The sequence below is a fragment of the Lipotes vexillifer genome, unplaced genomic scaffold (assembly GCF_000442215.2).
Source record: "Lipotes vexillifer unplaced genomic scaffold, Lipotes_vexillifer_v1.1 scaffold1533, whole genome shotgun sequence".
In the NCBI taxonomy this organism is placed as follows: Eukaryota; Metazoa; Chordata; class Mammalia; order Artiodactyla; family Lipotidae; genus Lipotes; species Lipotes vexillifer.
Window position 1 is genome coordinate 1,057,892 of NW_006778886.1, and position 19,326 is coordinate 1,077,217.

Consider the following 19,326-nt stretch of genomic DNA (forward strand, 5'->3'; position numbering starts at 1 on the left):
GAGGATTTGCATTTATTTATATCAAGTATCTAAATGTGCTACTTTGTGACAATCTTAAATTAAGTATTGGCTTGGATATTTTTCAGATCCACAAATCAGACTAAAATCAGCTCAAAACTGTGAATTTTTAGGAGATATATTTTGTTTTTCTATGGTAGGCTGAAAATGGTCCCCCAAAATATTCACATCCTAATCTCTGGAACCTGTGAATGTTACTTTATTGGAGAAAAGTGTCTTTGCAGATGTGATTAAGTTAAGGACCTTGGGCTGGGGAGATTATCATGGATTATGTGGGCTGGTCCTGAATGCAATTACATGCATCCTCATAATTCAGAGGTACAGTGGGGTTTAAACATGGAGGAAAAGGCAATGTGACTACAGAGACATGAATTGGAGTGACACAGCCACAAGCTGATGAAGGCCAGCCATTACCAGAAGTTGAAGGAGGCAAAGAATGGATTCTTCCCTAGAGCCTCTGGAGGGAGCACAGTCCTGCTGACACCTTGATTTCGACCCAGTATTATTGATTTCATACTTCTGGCCTCCAGAACTGTGAGAGAATAAATGCATGTGGCTTTAAGCTACCTAGTTTGTGGTAATTTTTACAGCCACCACAGGAAACTAAGACAACCTCCATTAAAAGCCAGAGCTAGGACGAATTCTTCTGCCATTTTTCTTTGTGGAATAACAAAAACTAAATATTTCTTGATTAAATTCATGTTGATCACTCCATTTGTAAAACATAGTCCATGGAATTAGAAGAGGGTCCCAAAGCTCCTAGACCTTCATTTAGAGTTTCCTTCCATTCCAGCAACCTGACTGACATCACAGTTGGTCCTTAGTTATCCAGAAGGATTACAGATTTCCAGAAGTATATCTTCAAGATGCCATATGTGATGAGAGCATCCTTATGTTGATCTTTAAACAGACCATCACACTGTATTGCAGTAAATCACTAGGTTTTGAAAGCTAGTTGAAAATTTGTGTTATTTGTATTCTTAGACTTTGCTTTTATCCTATAAGTTTAGTCCCAAGTAACATCCAATTATTTGACTAGAGAAAAGTTTCCACAACTAGGCCAGTAGTGGGCTCTGCTGCCTGTGAATTGAAAGGGTTCTTCTCAGAATCACTGAAAAAGAAAAGTTTATTTCTAATTCATACATTAGTCTTCTAAAGTCCTTTGATCTCTTGAAAGGTATTCATGATCTAAATAACCACCACATTCTTATAGAAATACGTAAAATCTGGGTTTAAAATAATTAACACCTAAGGGAAAACTTATTAAATATAGTAATCTTTATCTACCATGTAAAAGTTTTTTTAGATCAAACATTGAAGGTAAATAAATTCTTTTCTTCCCTTCTTTAAAATTAGTTATTTAAATATAAGTAAGGGTATCTATTCATTTCACTATTAAATAGAAAATCATCCTAAAAAACAAAGATAACTTAAGTGGAGGCATTCTGTCAAATTTAGCCACATTCAAAATATACTCCCTTCAATTCAAAATTAAAAAAAAACAAAAAAGAAGCACACACAAAAAACAGATGGTACATACAAAACAGTGACATATGATGACAAATTTAACAAGCATTTGCATCTTTTAACATAGCACCATTTTTCACTTAGATGTAGATAGATGGGTTAATTATTTGAAAACCAGTAATTCTTATTTGGAGTTGGGATTCCTGTGGAATTTTATTTTATAGGGAATTTCTCACTATTTGAAAAAAATTCATTTTCTCACAATTGCATTTACTTTCATCAGTTGAAGTTCAAATCTTATTATACCTAAAGTTTGAGAAGGAAACTCATCTTGAATATAAGGAATTTCACTCCTGAGATCTCATTTCAGATACTAAAAGCCATATGGCTAAGGAATTACTATGTTCCATGGTTTAGAAGTACAATAGATTGTGCTTTGGAGTGACACCTAAGGGAAACATACGTTCTTTGGAGGAGTTAGAATTAAAAGAGCAAATATATAATAGTGAAATCGAGAGATTAGTCCTACGAAAGAAGCAGGGAAAAGTCATTTCTGTGGCTCTTGAAAGGAATACCAGCACACATTTCACATTTAAAACTGACTTTTGAGTACGGGGCATATTTGCTTCACTCTAAACTGAAATAACTTTGTAAACCTCTTGTTGGTCTTACATAAAATTGTTTCAGTTTTTGATTTATGCTGCATTTGTTCTATGATTGTGAGTGGTTCATACAAAGATGGGTAAGATATTATTTCATGGATTTGGCATTCTTCCCAATTGTAACCATGAATTTCATATTTTATATGTATAAATGCTTTTCATGACAGACCACTTAGATTCCATGTGTACTCCTTTCCTAAGGTAAGTATGCCATCACTGTATGTCAATTCAAACCACTGGCACACACATTTTTTTTCCAGAAATCTGATCCCTGAGAGTTGGTGTTTTAATGATTGTAACTTTCTAAGTGATACCAAATAAAGGTGCAATTGAATTGACATGATGGAGAGAATTATTTTAGCTAACAGTACTTATAACGGAAGAAGAATACAATGCAGGCTTATTAGGCTGAACTTTTTGACCATGTTTGTTCTAGACAACTATTCAAGAAAAAGAAAATTTTTCCTCAGTGTATTTTCAAGAGTAAGAATGCAGGTTTTAATATTCAAAGTGATCACAGGAAAGAGGAAAGGATCCTTGAATAATGGTTTAAAAGTTAGGGGAAATAATTGTGTGTGTGTGTGTGTGTGTGTGTGTGTGTGTGTGTATGTGTGTGTGTGTGTATGTGTGTGTGTGTGTATGTGTGTGTGTGTGTATGTGTGTGTGTGTGTATGTGTGTGTGTGTGTATGTGTGTGTGTGTGTATGTGTGTGTGTGTGTATGTGTGTGTGTGTGTGTGTGTGTGTGTGTGTGTGTGTATGTGTGTGTGTGTGAAGGGGAGATTTTTTAAAAGAAAATAACTGAGTGGTGCTCTTCAAGTCTATGGAGCATCATTACGAGTAATTAACTGATTGTTTCTTATCTCAAAAGGAATACCTGGAATAAATAAGAAGAGAGTTAAATCAGACATTTAAATAAACTTCTGAAGGTCAGGCTGGAGAAGTCATAGACTAGATTTTCAAAGGCTGATTTGAAAAAGTCAGAGGACAGTGTTAGGGAGAACATCCATATGTGACATCCATATGTGGCTTGTTGTCTTAGGACTTTACTATTGTCTGCAAAACAAAATGGTGTGGTTTTATTGCAAACGGCTGCCTGCCTTTGTCTGAAAACCTAAGTATCTTTGGAAATTAGTCATTTAAAATAAAGATTATTTTCTGTAACATAAACCATATTTTGATCAGCGGAATTTCTAGCAGTTGTTTGAGGATATCATGGGATTTTTTTCTTTGTTTCCATATTTTCTCCTTGAATTATACATATTTCCTGACCCTTTGCCAAGCCCCTGGTAGTGAAACATTATTTAGAAGATCAAACACAGATCATATGAAAGAAACATCTGTTGTAGCTATTGTTTTTCAGAAGTTCAGTGTGCCCAAGAGGTCTACCAGGCAATATTTTCCAATCCTCATTTCTATACAACTGGGGGATCTTGGTGGCAGCAAAGGAGAAAAGGCTGTTAATTTAATGTTTGAGATGTGTGTGTCATGAAGTTATTTGTACTGAAAATATTTTGGAAGAAAAAAATATCCATAGTGACTGTTTTAGTTTGTTCTGCTCTGTGGCCAGATAGGGCTACAAAACTCATCACTGAGGGTGGATAAGAAAAAACCAAAGAGTGGAAGGGATGCAAAGCAGCTGTTGTTTTAATTGTTTCTCCATTTCCTAGCTCCATCCCCATCTATTGCTTTAATCCCCAACATTTTCCTAACCCAAGCCTCAAACCAGAGCTCATTTTTAGGGGAGGAGAAGCTTCTTTCCAGGACAACATTTTTCTCTGCTCCGATTTCTTCTATCGCCTGCTTCCCAGTCAGGCCTGCAATTCTCTTTTAAAATAGATCAAAAAGGGAAAGGTAATTTATATTTTAATGACAAGGCTTGGTTATGTGTTGGACACAGAGGGTTTATGGCCCTGAGAGGTAATTACTCGGGTTGAAAGGTGCTTCATCTGTTCAGATCGCAGTTTCCAACAGGGTGATGTTCTCAGTGAAACTGGTGATGACAAAACCTTCTGAGACATCATGCAAAGAAATTTCATCGAAGGAATATTTCCCTTATTCTTCAATTTTACTCAATTTAAAATTAATTACGAATTTTATTACTTTCATTTAAACAATCCAACTGAAACCTTTAACATGCTGTGTAAAATTTACTATGTGGGATGCAACAAAGGATTGTCAAAAAAGCCTTGGACTGGGGGTGCTCAGTAAACCCACTAGTTCTGTGACCTTGCACCTGACCTCTAAATTTCATTCTAGCTTGTGCCACATGTGACCCTATAGAATATAAGAACAATCGTATTTTCCTCCCACAGTTGGTGTGGTCTTTTACATAGAATCTATTCTATCAGAAAGATGGGGGAATTAGAGAGAAGTAGGTAAATTATTTTCTTACCGTTGCTTTAGAAGATAGTCACCTCAGTGTCATATTAAGCTTAAAGAAGAAATGAACTGATTAATTCTTTCACATAGAATTATCATCATCATCACACTACCTATGACAACAACTTTCAAAATATTGTACTATCCCAAGGGCTAGAAAAATATCATACTATCATGAGGGTCAAGAAAGGAGTCTGAGAACTAGTGTTATATGCAATAACAGTATGATGCTAATATTATAAGTGGAATTTATTATGTAACTTTTAAAACTTTTATTTTGAAATAATTTTAGGCTTTGAGCAGGATTACAAAATTAGAGAGTTTTCATATATACTTCACCCAGCTTCCCAACACCTTGCATAATATTTGTGTAATTTTCAAAATTATTAACTTTGAAGCAATACTCTTAACTAAGCTATGTATTTTATTTGGATTTCACCAATTTACTGCTAATCTATTTCTTCTATTCCAGGATCCAATCTGAGATATCATATTGCATTTACTTTCATGTCTTCTTTGTCTTTTCCAATCTGTGAAAGTTCTATAGTTTTTCCGGTCTTTCATGATTGTGATGCTTTTGAATAGTACTGGTTAGTTATTTTGTAGAACGCTTTATAGTTTTCATTTGCCTAATATTTTCTCATAATTATATTAGGGTATGCATTTTTGACAAGAATGTCACAGAAATGATGTGTTCTTGTACATACACTTACAAAGTGTACATGACGGGTACATGAAGTTTATATTTCTTGTTTAACCTTTGTCATCTGGTTAAAGTGGTGTCTGCTGTGCTTCTCCATTGTAAGTCTGCTATTTTCTCCTTTTGAACTAATAAATATCCTGGGAAGATAATTTAAGGCTGAAAAATATCCTGTTCTCCTCCAATTTTTGCCCATTAGTTTTAGCATCCATCTTTTGATCTTGTTTGCAACAATTTTTGCTGTGTTTTTCCAATGGTGGTTTTCCATTTCCCTTATTCTTTCTATATTTATTAATTAAAAATTTTAATTTAAATTTAATTTAAAAAATTTTAAATTTATTAATTTAAAATAAGCTGCTACTTCTCCCTCCTTTATTCATGTGTGCCAGTTTTTATTTATATTGGTATAGAATGCTTAGTATTATTTTATCTGTGGGTTATAATCTAATGCTATCTTGGTTAATTTTATTTCTCAGAATTTTCCAGCTTTAGTCAACAGGGGCTCTTTCAGGTTGGCTTTTATGAACTTTCAGTTTGACTACTTCCTTACTTTATGCCAACACAAGATGCTCCAGTCTCATCTTGCATTTTCTTTCTCCAGCCCTGGAATCAACCATTTTGTCAAAGATGTCTGGTTCCTTTAATTAGACGATGGTATTTAGACATCAAAACCTGGATGGAAGGAGTGCTCATTGCTACCAAAACCTCATTGTATCTAGACCCTCTCAGTGGATAAAACTTGGAAATGCACGTATATATAGTAACCCACCCACACACACAGGCATGCGTGCACACACACCCCTTAAATTATTTCTGTAAATATCAGCATGCCAGGTATAAAACCATGAGTTCATACTAGACCTGTGATTCCAGTCCAATACCATACATTTACTCTAGCCCTCCTGTATTCTTAACTGTAACTTCTTTCTCCTATAGTAAGAAACTTGACTCTCATTATCTGCAATATACTCACTTATTTTTTTCAAGCCTAGTATTCACAAAAATTAGTTTCAGACTTGCTGACCCATACACACCCCTGGGAGAAGCAAATCTGCTAAATATAGTAAAAAATTTTCTTACAGTTCTTTCTGCTGTTGACTTACAGTCTGCAGTCAAAGTATTGATTCCCATGTAACTCAGGTTAGTTCTTATCTTCCCTACTCACTTCAGTGGGGATATTTTATTCGCTTGTAATACAGTAGTGTTCATTTGTTGCTGTTCGTATTCTATTCATATTTTGCTTTCCCTTCTCATTCTGGTAATCTTCTATCTAAACACTCGATAAATTACATAAAAACTCTTTGCCTTACCTGTGATCACAAAGATTTTCTCCTATATTTTCTGCCAGAAGTTTTATGGTTTTGTGTTTTATGTTTTGCTCTATGATCCATTTTGAGTTAATAGAATGTGGGTCAAAGTTCATTATTTACCCTGGACACACAGATGTACAGTTTTTCTAGCACCATTGTTGAAAAGACTGTGCTTTCTTCACTGAATTGCCTTTAAACTTTTTTCAAAAATCAGTTGATTATGATGCTGTGGGTATATTTCTGGACTCTGTTCCATTGACTTTTGTGTCTTATCACCACTATCTTGATTACTGGAACTTCTTATTAAATCTTGAATCGGGTAGTGTTAATCTTCCTTTTTTTGCTCTTCATTTTCAAAATTAATTGGATTCTTTCAGTTTTCTTGCTGTTCCATATGCATTTTAGATTCAGATTATCTATATCTACAAAACAATCCTCCTGGGAATTTAATTTGGATTGAGTTGAATGTGTAGATCAATTTGGAAACAATTTATATCTTAATAGTATTCAGGCTTCAGTATTCATACACATTGTATATCTCTCCATTTATTAAATATTATTTGATTTCTTTCATCCCTGTTTTATAGGTTTCAGCATATTTATCCTAAACATATTTTGTTAGATTTATATCTAAGTATATCATTTTTCTGTGCTGTTGTAAATTTTACTGTATTTTTAAATTTCAATTTCCAATTATTCATCACTAATATATTAAAATGCAAGTGATTTTTGTATATTGACTTTGTATCTTGTGAACTTTTCAAATTGACTCAAGAGATTTAGAAGCTTTTTAAAGATGCTTTAGGATTTTCTACATAGATGTGTTGTTTGTGAATACAGACATATTTCTTTCCAATCTGTGTGCCTTTTATTCTTTCCATGTCTTATTGCTCTATCTAGGACTTTCAGTATAATGTTGAATAGAAGTTGTGAGAAAGGACATCCTTGCATTATTCCCAGTCTAATGGGGAATGTATGCAGTCTTTCATCTTTAAGTACTATAATGACAACTATCAATTTTAAGTAACATCCATCTATCAGATCGAGGAAGCATTTAGAGAATTTTAGTTTCCTGAGTTTTTTTTTTTTAATCATGAATCAATGTTGAATTTTGTCAAAAGCTTTTTACCATATCTAGGGATGATTATTTGAGTTTCTTTATTATTCTTCTAATCTAGTGAATTATTTTAATTGATTTTCTAATGCTGGACCAGGCCTACCTTCTTCAAATGAACTCTACTTGGTCATAATCTATTATTCTTTTTATATATTGCTGGATTTGATTTGCTAATATTTTGTTGAGGAGTGTTGCCTTTATGTTCAAAAGGGATATTGGTCTGTAGTTTTCTTGTCGTGTCTTTCTCTGGTGTTGTTATTAGAGTAATGCTGAACTTATAAGAGAAATTAGGAAGTATTCCCTCCTCTTCAATTTCTAGAAAAGTTTGTATTGTTGTGATTGCATTTCTTCCCCAAATATTTGGTAGAAGTTGCCTGTGATGGGATTTGGGTTGAGAGTTTTCCTAGGCAAAATATTTTAAATTATTAATTTAAATTCTTTTATAGATATCGGGATATTCTGTTTCTTCTTTCTTGAGTGAATTTTGGTAGTTTGTATCTTGTAAGACATTGGTTGATTCATTTACGTTGTTGAGTATATGGGGATAGATATATATATTTTTATAGAATCAGTTTTGTTTTCATTGCTTTATATTTATGTTTTAAAAAATTGTATTCATGTTTGCTCTTACAATTATTTCATTTCTTCTTTCAGCTTTGTGTTTAATTTTTTCATCTCTTTCTAGTTTCTGAAGCTAAGATTACTGATAGCTAACTTTACTTATTTTCCAAAATAAGCATTTAATTATATACGTTTTCCTCTAAGCATGGTTTTAGCCGTATCCTAGAAATTTTGGTAGGTTGTATTTTCATTTTAATTCAGTTCAAAATACTTTTTAATTTCTCTTGAAGATTCCTCTTTGACCTAGAATTATTTCAGTGTATATTATTTAATTTCTAAATATTTGGAGATTTTCTAGAAATCCTTTTGAACTTTTACTTTATCTTATTTCTAGTCTTTATAATTTGTTAAGATTTGGTTTATGGCCCAGAATGTAGTCCATTTTGATGTTTCACATATACTTGAAAAAATGTGTGTTCTGCTATATTCTGCCAAAAGGTCAAGTTGATTGAAGGTGTTAAGTTTTTCATATGCTTGCTGGTTTACTTGTTCTATCAATTCCTGAGAAAGAGAGGTGTTTAAATCTCCAACTATAATTATAGATTCATCTATTTCTCCTTTCAGTTCTTTGGTTTTTGATTAATATATTTTGAATATTGAATATTGAAGAGTACATATCTACTCATAGATATGTAGACAGCATATATATAGGTAACATTTGATATCATACTAATTAGATATAATTAGATATAGACTGACACGCATGAATTTCTCTCAAGATGATTAGATGCAATAAATTTTCATAAAAAGTTACAGTAGACTATGATTCTATGTATATATATTGTAATACCTAAATCAACTACTAAGAAAATTCAGTCCTCAAGGATATTATTAATACATCAGGATGGAATCCTAAAGAAGTGTTAAAATAACCCATGAGAGACATTCACAAAAAGATAGACAAGATGAAAAGGCAGAGGGCTATGTACCAGATGAAGGAACAAGATAAAACCACAGAAAAACAACTAAATGAAGTGGAGATAGGAAACCTTCCAAAAAAAGAATTCAGAATAATGATAGTGAAGATGATCCAGGACCTCGGAAAAAGAATGGAGGCAAAGATCGAGAAGGTGCAAGAAATGTTTAACACAGATCTAGAAGAATTAAAGGATAAACAAACAGAGATGAACAACACATTAACTGAAATGAAAAATACACTAGAAGGAATCAATAGCAGAATGAGGCAGAAGAACGGATAAGTGACGTGGAAGAGAGAATGGTGGAATTCACAGCTGTGGAACAGAATAAAGAAAAAAGAATGAAAAGAAATGAAGACAGCCTAAGAGACCTCTGGGACAACATTAAATGCAACAACATTCACATTATAGGGGTCCCAGAAGGAGAAGAGAGAGAGATTATAGTCGAAAACTTCCCTAACATGGGAAAGGAAATAGCCACCCAAGTCCAGCAAGTGCAGAGAGTCCCATACAAAATAAACCCAAGGAGAAACACACCAAGACATATAGTAATCAAACTGGCAAAAATTAAAGATAAAGAAAAATTATTGAAAGAAGCAAGGGAAAAACGACAAATAACATACAAGGGAACTCCCATAAGTTTAACAGCTGATTTCTCAGCAGAAACTCTACGAGCCAGAAGGGAGTGGCATGATATACTTAAAGTAATGAATGGGAAGAACCTACACCAAGATTACTCTACCCAGCAAGGATCTCATTCAGATTTGATGGAGAAATTAAAATCTTTACAAACCAAAAGCTGAGAGAGTTCAGCACCACCAAACCAGCTTTACAACAAATGCTGAAGGAATTTCTCTAGGCAAGAAACACAACACAAGAGAAGGAAAAGACCTACAATAACGAGCCCAAAACAATTAAGAAAATGGGAATAGGAACATACATATCGATAATTACCTTAAATATAAATGGACTAAATGCTCCCACCAAAAGATACAGATTGGCTGAATGGATACAAAAACAAGACGCATATATTTGCTGTCTACAAGAGACCCACTTCAGACCTAGAGACACATACAGACTGAAAGTAAGGGGATGGAAAAAGGTATTTCATGCAAATGGAAACCAAAAGAAAGCTGGAGTAGCAATTCTCATACCAGACAAAATAGACTTTAAAATAAAGACTAGTAGGAGAGACAAAAAGGACACTACATAATGATCAAGGGATCGATCCAAGAAGAAGATATAACAATTGTAAATATGTATGCACCCAACATAGGAGCACCTCAATACATAAGCAAATACTAACAGCCATAAAAGGGGAAATCAACAGTAACACATTCATTGTAGGGGACTTTAAAACCCCACTTTCACCAATGGACAGATCATCCAAAATGAAGATACATAAGGAAACCCAAGCTTTAACTGATACATTAAACAAGATGGACTTAATTGATATTTATAGGATATTCCATCCAAAAACAACAGAATACACGTTTTTATCAAGTGCTCATGGAACATTCTCCAGGATAGACCATATCTTGGGTCACAAATCAAGCCTTGGTAAATTTAAGAAAATTGAAATTGTATCAAGTATCTTTTCCGACCACAACGCTATGAGACTAGATATCAATTACAGGAAAAAAAGATATAACAATTATAAATATATATGCACCTAACATAGGAGCACTCAATACATAAGGCAACTGCTAACAACTATAAAGAGGAAATTGACAGTAACACAATAATAGTGGGGGAATTTAACACCTCACTTACACCAATGGACAGATCATCTAAACAGAAAATTAATAAGGAAACACAAGCTTTAAATGACACAATAAACCAGATAGATTTAATTGATATGTATAGGACATTCCAACCAAAAACAGCAGATTACACTTTCTTCTTGCGCACAGAACATACTCCAGGATAGATCACATCTTGGGTCACAAATCAAGCCTCAGTAAAGTTAAGAAAATTGAAATCATATCAAGCATATTTTCTGACCTCAGCACTATGAGATTAGAAATCAATTACAGGGAAAAAAACGTAAAAAAACACAAACACATAGAGGCTAAACACTACATTACTAAATAACCAAGAGATCACTGAAGAAATCAAAGAGGAAATCAAAAAATACCTAGACACAAATGATAATGAAAACACGACAATCCAAAACCTATGGGATGCAGCAAAAGCAGTCCTAAGAGAGAAGTTTATAGCTATACAAGCCTACCTCAAGAAACAAGAAAAATCTAAAATAAACAATCTAAAGTTACACCTAAAGGAACTAGAGAAAGAGGAACAAACAAAACCCAAAGTTAGCAGAAGGAAAGAAATCATAAAGATGAGAGCAGAAATAAATGAAATAGAAACAAAAACAAAACAATAGCAAAGATCAATAAAACTAAAAGCTGGTTCTTTGAGAAGATAAACAGAATTGATAAACCATTAACCAGACTCATCAAGAAAAAGAGGGAGAGGACTCAAATCAATAAAATTAGAAATGAAAAAGGGGAAGTTACAACAGACACCACAGAAATACAAAGCATCCTAGGAGACTACTACAAGCAACTCTATGCCAATAAAATGGACAACCTGGAAGAAATGGACAAATTCTTAGAAATGCACAACCTTCCGAGACTGAACCAGGAAGAAATAGAAAATATGAAAAGACCAATCACAAGCACTGAAACTGAAACTGTGATTAATTATCATCCAACAAACAAAAGCCCAGGACCAGATGGCTTCACAGGTGAATTCTATCAAACATTTAGAGAAGAGCTAACACCCATCCTTCTCAAACTCCTCCAAAAAATTGCAAAGGAAGGAATACTCCCAAACTCATTCTATGTGGCCTCCATCACCTTGATACCAAAACCAGACAAAGATACTACAAAAAAAAGAAAATTAGAGCCCAATATCACTGATGAATGTAGGTGCAAAAATCCTCAACAAAATACTAGCAAACAGAATCCAACAACACATTAAAAGGGTCATACACCATGATCAAGTGGGATTTATCCCAGGAATGCAAGGATTCTTCAATATACTCAAATCAATCAATGTGATACACCAGATTAAAAAATTGCAGAATAAAAACCATATGATCATCTCAATAGATGCAGAAAAAGCTTTTGACAAAATTCAACACCCATTTATGATAAAAACTCTCCAGAAAGTGGGCATAGAGGGAACCTACCTCAACATAATAAAGGCCATATACGACAAACCCACAGCAAACATCAATCTCAATGGTGAAAAACAAAGCATTTCCTCTAAGATCAGGAACAAGACAAGGATGTCCACTCTCGCCACTATTATTCAATAAAGTTTTGGAAGTGCTAGCCACGGCAATCAGAGAAGAAAAATAAATAAAAGGAATACAAATTGGAAAAGAAGTAAAACTGTCACTGTTTGCAGATGACATGATACTATACATAAAGAATCCTAAAGATACTACCGGACAACTACTAGAGCTAATCAATGAATTTGGTAAAGTTGCAGGATACAAAAGTAATGCACAGAAATTTCTTGCATTCCTATACACTAATGATGAAAAATCTGAAAGAGAAATTAAGGAAGCACTCCCATTTACCATTGCAACAAAAAGAATAAAATACCAAGGAATAAACCTACCTAGGGAGAGAAAAGACCTGTATGCAGAAAACTATAAGACACTGTTGAAAGAAATTAAAGATGATAGCAACAGATGGAGAGATATACCATGTTCTTGGATTGGAAGAATCAATATTGTGAAAATGACTATACTACCCAAAGCAATCTACAGATTCAATGCAATCCCTATCAAATTACCAATGGCATTTTTCATAGAACTAAAACAAAAAATCTAAAATTTGTATGGAGACAAAAAAGACCCCGAATAGCCAAAGCAGTCTTGAGGGAATAAAAGGGAGCTGGAGGAATCAGGCTCCCTGACGTCAGACTATACTACAAAGCTACAGTAATGAAGACAATATGGTACTGGCACAAAAACAGAAATATAGATCAATGGAACAGGATAGAAAGCCTAGAGATAAACCCACACACTTATCGTCAACTAATCTATAACAAAGGAGGCAAGGGTATACAATGGAGAAAGGATAGTCTCTTCATAAGTGGTGCTGGGAAAACTGGACAGATACATGTAAAAGAATGAAATTAGAACACTCCCTAACACCATACACAAAAATAAACTCAAAATGGATTAGAGACCTAAATATAAGACCGGACACTATAAAACTTTTAGAGGAAAACATAGGAAGAGCTTTCTTTGACATAAATCACAACAAGATCTTTTTTGATCCACGTCCTAGAGTAATAGAAATAAAAACAAAAATAAAAAAATAGGACGTATTGAAACTTAAAAGCTTTTGCAAAGCAAAGGAAACTACAAACAAAATGAAAAGACAACCCTCAGAATGGGAAAAAATATTTGCAAATGAATCAATGGACAAAGGATTAATCTGCAAATCATATAAACAGCTCATGCAGCTCAATATTAAAAAAAACAATCAACCCAAGCAAAAAATAGGCAGAAGACCTAAATAGACATTTCTCTAAAGAGAACATACAGATTGCCAACAAGCACATGAAAAGTTGCTCAACGTCACTATTAGAGAAATGCAACTCAAAACTCCAATGAGGTATCACCTCACACCAGTTAGAATGGGCATCATCAGAAAATCTACAAACAATAAATGCTGGAGAGCGTGTGGAGAAGAGGGAACTCCCTTGCATTCTTGGTGGGAATGTAAACTGGTACAGCCACTATGGAGAATAGTATGGAGGTTGCCTAAAAAACTAAAAATAGAACTACCATATGATCCAGCAATCCCACTACTGGGCATATACCCAGAGAAAACCGTAATTCAAAAAGACACATGCACCCCAATGTTCATTGCAGCACTATTTACAATAACCAGGACATGGAAGCAACATAAATGCCCATCGATGGATGAATGGATAAAGAAGATGTGGTACATATATACAGTGGAATATTATTCAGCCATAAAAAGGAACAAAATTGGGTCATTTGTAGAGACGTGAATGAATCTAGAGTCTGTCATACAGAGTGAAGTAAGTCAGAAAGAAAAACAAATGTCGCATAGTAACGCATATATGTGGAACCTAGAAAATTGGTACAGATGAACCTGTTTGCAGGGCAGAAATTGAGACACAGATGTAGAGAACAAACGTATGGACACCAAGGGGGGAAAGCAGCAGGGGGATGGTGGGGTGGGGTGGTGGGATGAATTGTGAGATTGCGATTAACATGTATACACTGATGTGTATAAAATGGATGACTAATTGAAACCTGCTGTCTAAAAAAGTAAATAAAAGATTCAAAAAAAATAATAACCCATGAGAAAGTGAGAAAAAAGAACAGAGAAATGAGAAACAGAGGCAATATTCATAAAACAGATAACAAAATGCCAGACTTAAGCTGTAATATGTCAACAATTACCTTAAATGTACATGATATAAATATATAATTAAAAGCTGAGGTTGGCAGAGTGGGGGAAAAATCAGCTACATGTTATCAACAAAACACTCTCTTCAAATACTATAATATAGGTACTTTGAAAGTAAAAGGATGAAAAACATCTTTGGATTCTAGGGCAAGATAAGGAATTCTTAGACCTGGTACAAAAAGCATGATTCATTATATGAAAAACTGATAAATTGGATGTCATCAAATTTAAAAACTTTTGCTCTGTGAAATACCCTGTTAAAAAGATGGAGGGAGAAGCTAAAGATTGAAGAAAATATTTGCAAACTATTTGTTGGACAAAGAACTAGTATCTAGAATATATAAGGAATTTCCAAAACTCAATAGAAGAGAAACAATCCAATTAGAAAATGGGCAAAAACCATGACTAGTCATTTCACCAAAGAGGACATACAGATGGCGAATAACACGTGTAAAGAGATTGAACATCATTAATCGTTAGAGAAAGCAAATTAAAGCCATAAAATATTACTATACACCTGCCAGAATGACAAAAATTAAAAAAAAATAAAAAACTGATGAAGATACAGAAAAATTGTATCACTCATATATTGGTGGTAGTGTAAAATGGATGGCCAGTCTGGAAAACAGTTTGGCAGTTTCTTATAAAACTTAATATGCAATTGTCATATTGCTCAGAACTTTCACTCTTGGATATTTACTTCAGAGAAAGAAAAATGTACGTTCACACAAAGACTTATACACAGGTATACACAGAAGCATTATTAGTGATAGCTTAAAAAGGGAAACAATTCGTATGTCTTTCCAATGTTGAATGGTTAGACGATTAATGCGTACTATGGAATACTACTCAGAAAGAAAAAGGAACAAATATTGATATATACAATAACATGGATGAATTTTCAGAGAATTATGCTGTATGAAAAGAAAGCCAGCCCTCAAAGATTACAATCTGTATAATTCTATCCTTATAATATTAAAACGGTGACTGTAAAAATGGAGAGCAGATTAATGGTTGCTTGGGCCAAGGACAGGAGAGGGGGAGTGTGGAGGATGTAGTTATAAAGGGATGAGGGATCTTTTTGCTAATGGAAATGTTCTGTACCTTGACTGTGCCAATGTCAATATCTTGTGTTTGATGCTTTACTACAGTTTTGCAAGATGTTAACCATTGAGAAAAACCAGGTACAGGGTGCAGGAATCTCTGCGTCATTTCTTACAGGTGCCTGTGATTCAACAATTATCTCAAAATCAAAGTTTAATTTAAAAAATTCAGAAGCATTTAAAATAATATGAACACAAAAAGTGCTATTCATTACCATGCAACTCTATACCAGTATCCTTTAAAAAAATGAAAAGAAACCCAGATTTAGTGGAAAAAAAAAAATCCCAGGAAAACAATATCTTGTGCTCTGAGAAGATCCAGTGTTTTGCTTCCAGACCCAGCATGGTTTATCTTTCGGTTCTTGAGGCTATTGACGTGCACGTGCTAATGCATTTTATACTCCTCAGGTCACAACATTGCAGTTATTTACCCTCTTCCCACCAAAGCAGTTGCTTAAGTGTCCTCAGCCTTCCTCCAGTGGCCATATTCTTATAGATGACCAGTCAACTATGGAGGTCATTGTGTCTCTTGCTGATACTATGCAATCGAGACTACTTTGGGGGGATCACTGCCAAGAGAATCAACATGACTAACACAAACTTTCCTCATTTCACAAGAGTGGTCTTCCAGGGTGAAGTTTGCTAAGGGGTTATACTCCCTTTGTAGCAAGTTTATAAGTACATGGTGCATTTTTCTTTGCTCTCTCTTTGCACTCGTTCTGTATTTGCCAAATCCTCTGTAATTATCTCCACCTACTCCACTATCCTAGTCTCAGACCAGGTAGACTATGCTACTGAAACATATTTTCCTCTAGGTTTGAGCCTCTGGATCTTTCCCAACACTTGATATTTATTCTGGGATGAGGGCACAGAAGGAATACTCCATTCTCCTTTTCTTAAGGAAAACATCTGCTTGTGTACGTAAAAATACAATGAACACACTCTGATAACTCAGATAGATCACCCTACTCCTCTTACTTGATGCCACCTTTTACCTCATGAGGTTGGATTATGAAAGAATTTACCTAAACCATCTTGGAGGAGATATGACAATGGAATTAGTTTTTTCTCAAAATTCATTTTCTTTTCCATATGAGGATTCTGATAGACCTTCCAGATTTGTATTTTCCTATATCCAGAGAATCTTAATAATTTTAGTACCTCCTTTTTTGCAAATGAAGTGCCTCATCTAAGATCAGCTGCTTTTTTTTTCGACTTATCTGAATATTTTCATTCTGTGTAGTGAATCACCAGATGTTAACAGTTGTTAGTGACACTTTGATTTTGTTGCAAATAACAGAAAAGAATTCTGCCACTGAATCATCAATGCCTGAGAATTTTGTTGCAAATGGTTCACTACCACATACAGGCCTTTATCACCTTCTTATGATTCCAGTAATTAGGTCATTGCTGCGGTGATGGACCTGCTTATCAGGCATTAAGTTTACTTCCACTAAATCTTGGGTGAATGGCTTTACGAAAATAGTCAGATATACCCTTTTTTGGTGATATCCAAAGGGGTTATGAAGGTATGCTTTACAACCCTCCCAGTGAATGTGAACTGGCTGGTATCCATGATTGGGGAAAGACAAAATAGTATTTATGAAATCGCTTATCACAAAAATTCACCTGGAATCTGAACAACATGCTAATTCTGTGGTTATATAACCACTGCTGTCATGGGCACCATTATTTTAATTTGCAATGAACCACTCTAATGCCCTATCCTGTTATATAAAAAAATAACAGATATTAAAAGGGAAATTGGAAATTACCAAATCCCTTCTCGTTCATGATATTGGTGGGCCTGTGGTTACTTATACTCTGCTAGTAAGAAATATCAATGAGGTTGAACCACCAAGAACAGTGAGAGTTATTCTTGCATTTCCAGGGACCCATACGATCAAATTTCCTAGATGGAAATGCTCATAATACACAATGGCTGGGCTACTATTAATATTGACAACTGGCCCTGCCTTGTACTTTGATTTTCATATGGATTCAAGATGAGCTACAGTCTAAAAACCATCTTTTTAAGTAAGGAACTAATTTCAGAGGGTTCAGAATCAACTAGAATGACCGTTGCCTGACTTTCCTTCCCCCAAATGCCATAGAACCTATTGTCTAAACCCTGACCCACTTTCATAATATTCTAACTTTGCTATCCTCTGGTGGCACTGGGACACTGACCCAGACCCAGACTTAGGGGCATGTACCAGTAATTCTATCACATATCCTCTTTAATTCTTGTGTTTTGCTGAGACATTATAAGTTGATTTATGGAGATATTTATGGCTTGCTTTCTGCTTCTCTCTCTTTCCTTTTTTAAAAAGTTCCTTCAGTATTTTTCCACTTTCTCTCATTAGATTTTAAGTGCTTTTGTAATCCCCCTCAGTTCTGTGTATAGTCAACTCTTGATTATCTGAGCTAATGGAGGGGAGCATTAGCATGGATGATATCAGAGGACAAATAAATTTCCCAGGAGTTTGCATCAATTCTACGAAAGCATCTGAATCCAGGAGGCAGGATTTTCTTAGATGAAAATCTAAGAGAAGCCGAGAACAGAGAAGGGTTCTTAATGAAAGAGTGAATTGTCACATTCTCACAGGGCCGTGAACTATGGCTGCAGCTGCTGCTGAAATTTTGTTCTACCCCAGCCAGGCTGCCGAGAGAGGGGCTCCAAGGATCTTTGGGCATCAATCCTCCTCCACTGGCATCAGTGCTTGGTTTAGCACAGTATCAGGCCAGGACAATGGAAATGCAATCAATGGATGAAAGAGGAGTAACAGGGCATTATTGGCAGAGAAGTCAACACAATAGAGGCCTTATGAGGCAGGAAAGCGAAGGGAAACACTTAGCGGAAGTGTCTAACCTTAAGGGGAGTGCATGTTCATTGGATAAAGGTTTTCCCTTCCCTTGGACTCCAGCTTCTAGGTCATGCCTTAAGCATAGCAGATGCTTTATCAAAGTTGGAGAGAGGGGAACAAACAAAAGAGAAAATGATTTGTAAGTGACAGAAATTTCCTGAGGAGTCTGGAAGCTCCTATTCACAAAAGGAATAGGGCTTTTTGTGTAATTGAACATTCTGAGGGCATACCATGGCTATTTTAGGAGTAATCATGGGAAGGCTCTCTGGATATCTGGTTAGAAATGCTTTCCATTTTTTATTGTTGAAGAACAAACCTATGCAAAAGTAGATCTATTTGGTCGCCTGGCAGGGGACCAAGGGAATTCACATTCTCTGAGCAGTTACTCTATCCCAGGTCAGCACTTCCCTTACCTCATCTTGTTTATTACTTAGAGCAAGCCTATGAAATTATTATTATTATGCCCATTTGACATGTGAGGCAACAGAGTGTCATAGATGTTAAGAATTTTTCCCAAACTTATCCAGCTGATAAATGTCAAACTGGACTTCAAATCAGTTCCTTCCTTTTGAAATCCCCTACTCTTTGTTCTACACTGTGCTGTTTCTTAGTAATAACAGTTGCTACAAGTTATTGAATGCCTGCTGTGTGAAGCCACTACACTTACATAAGTTTTCATCTTGCCATTAACCT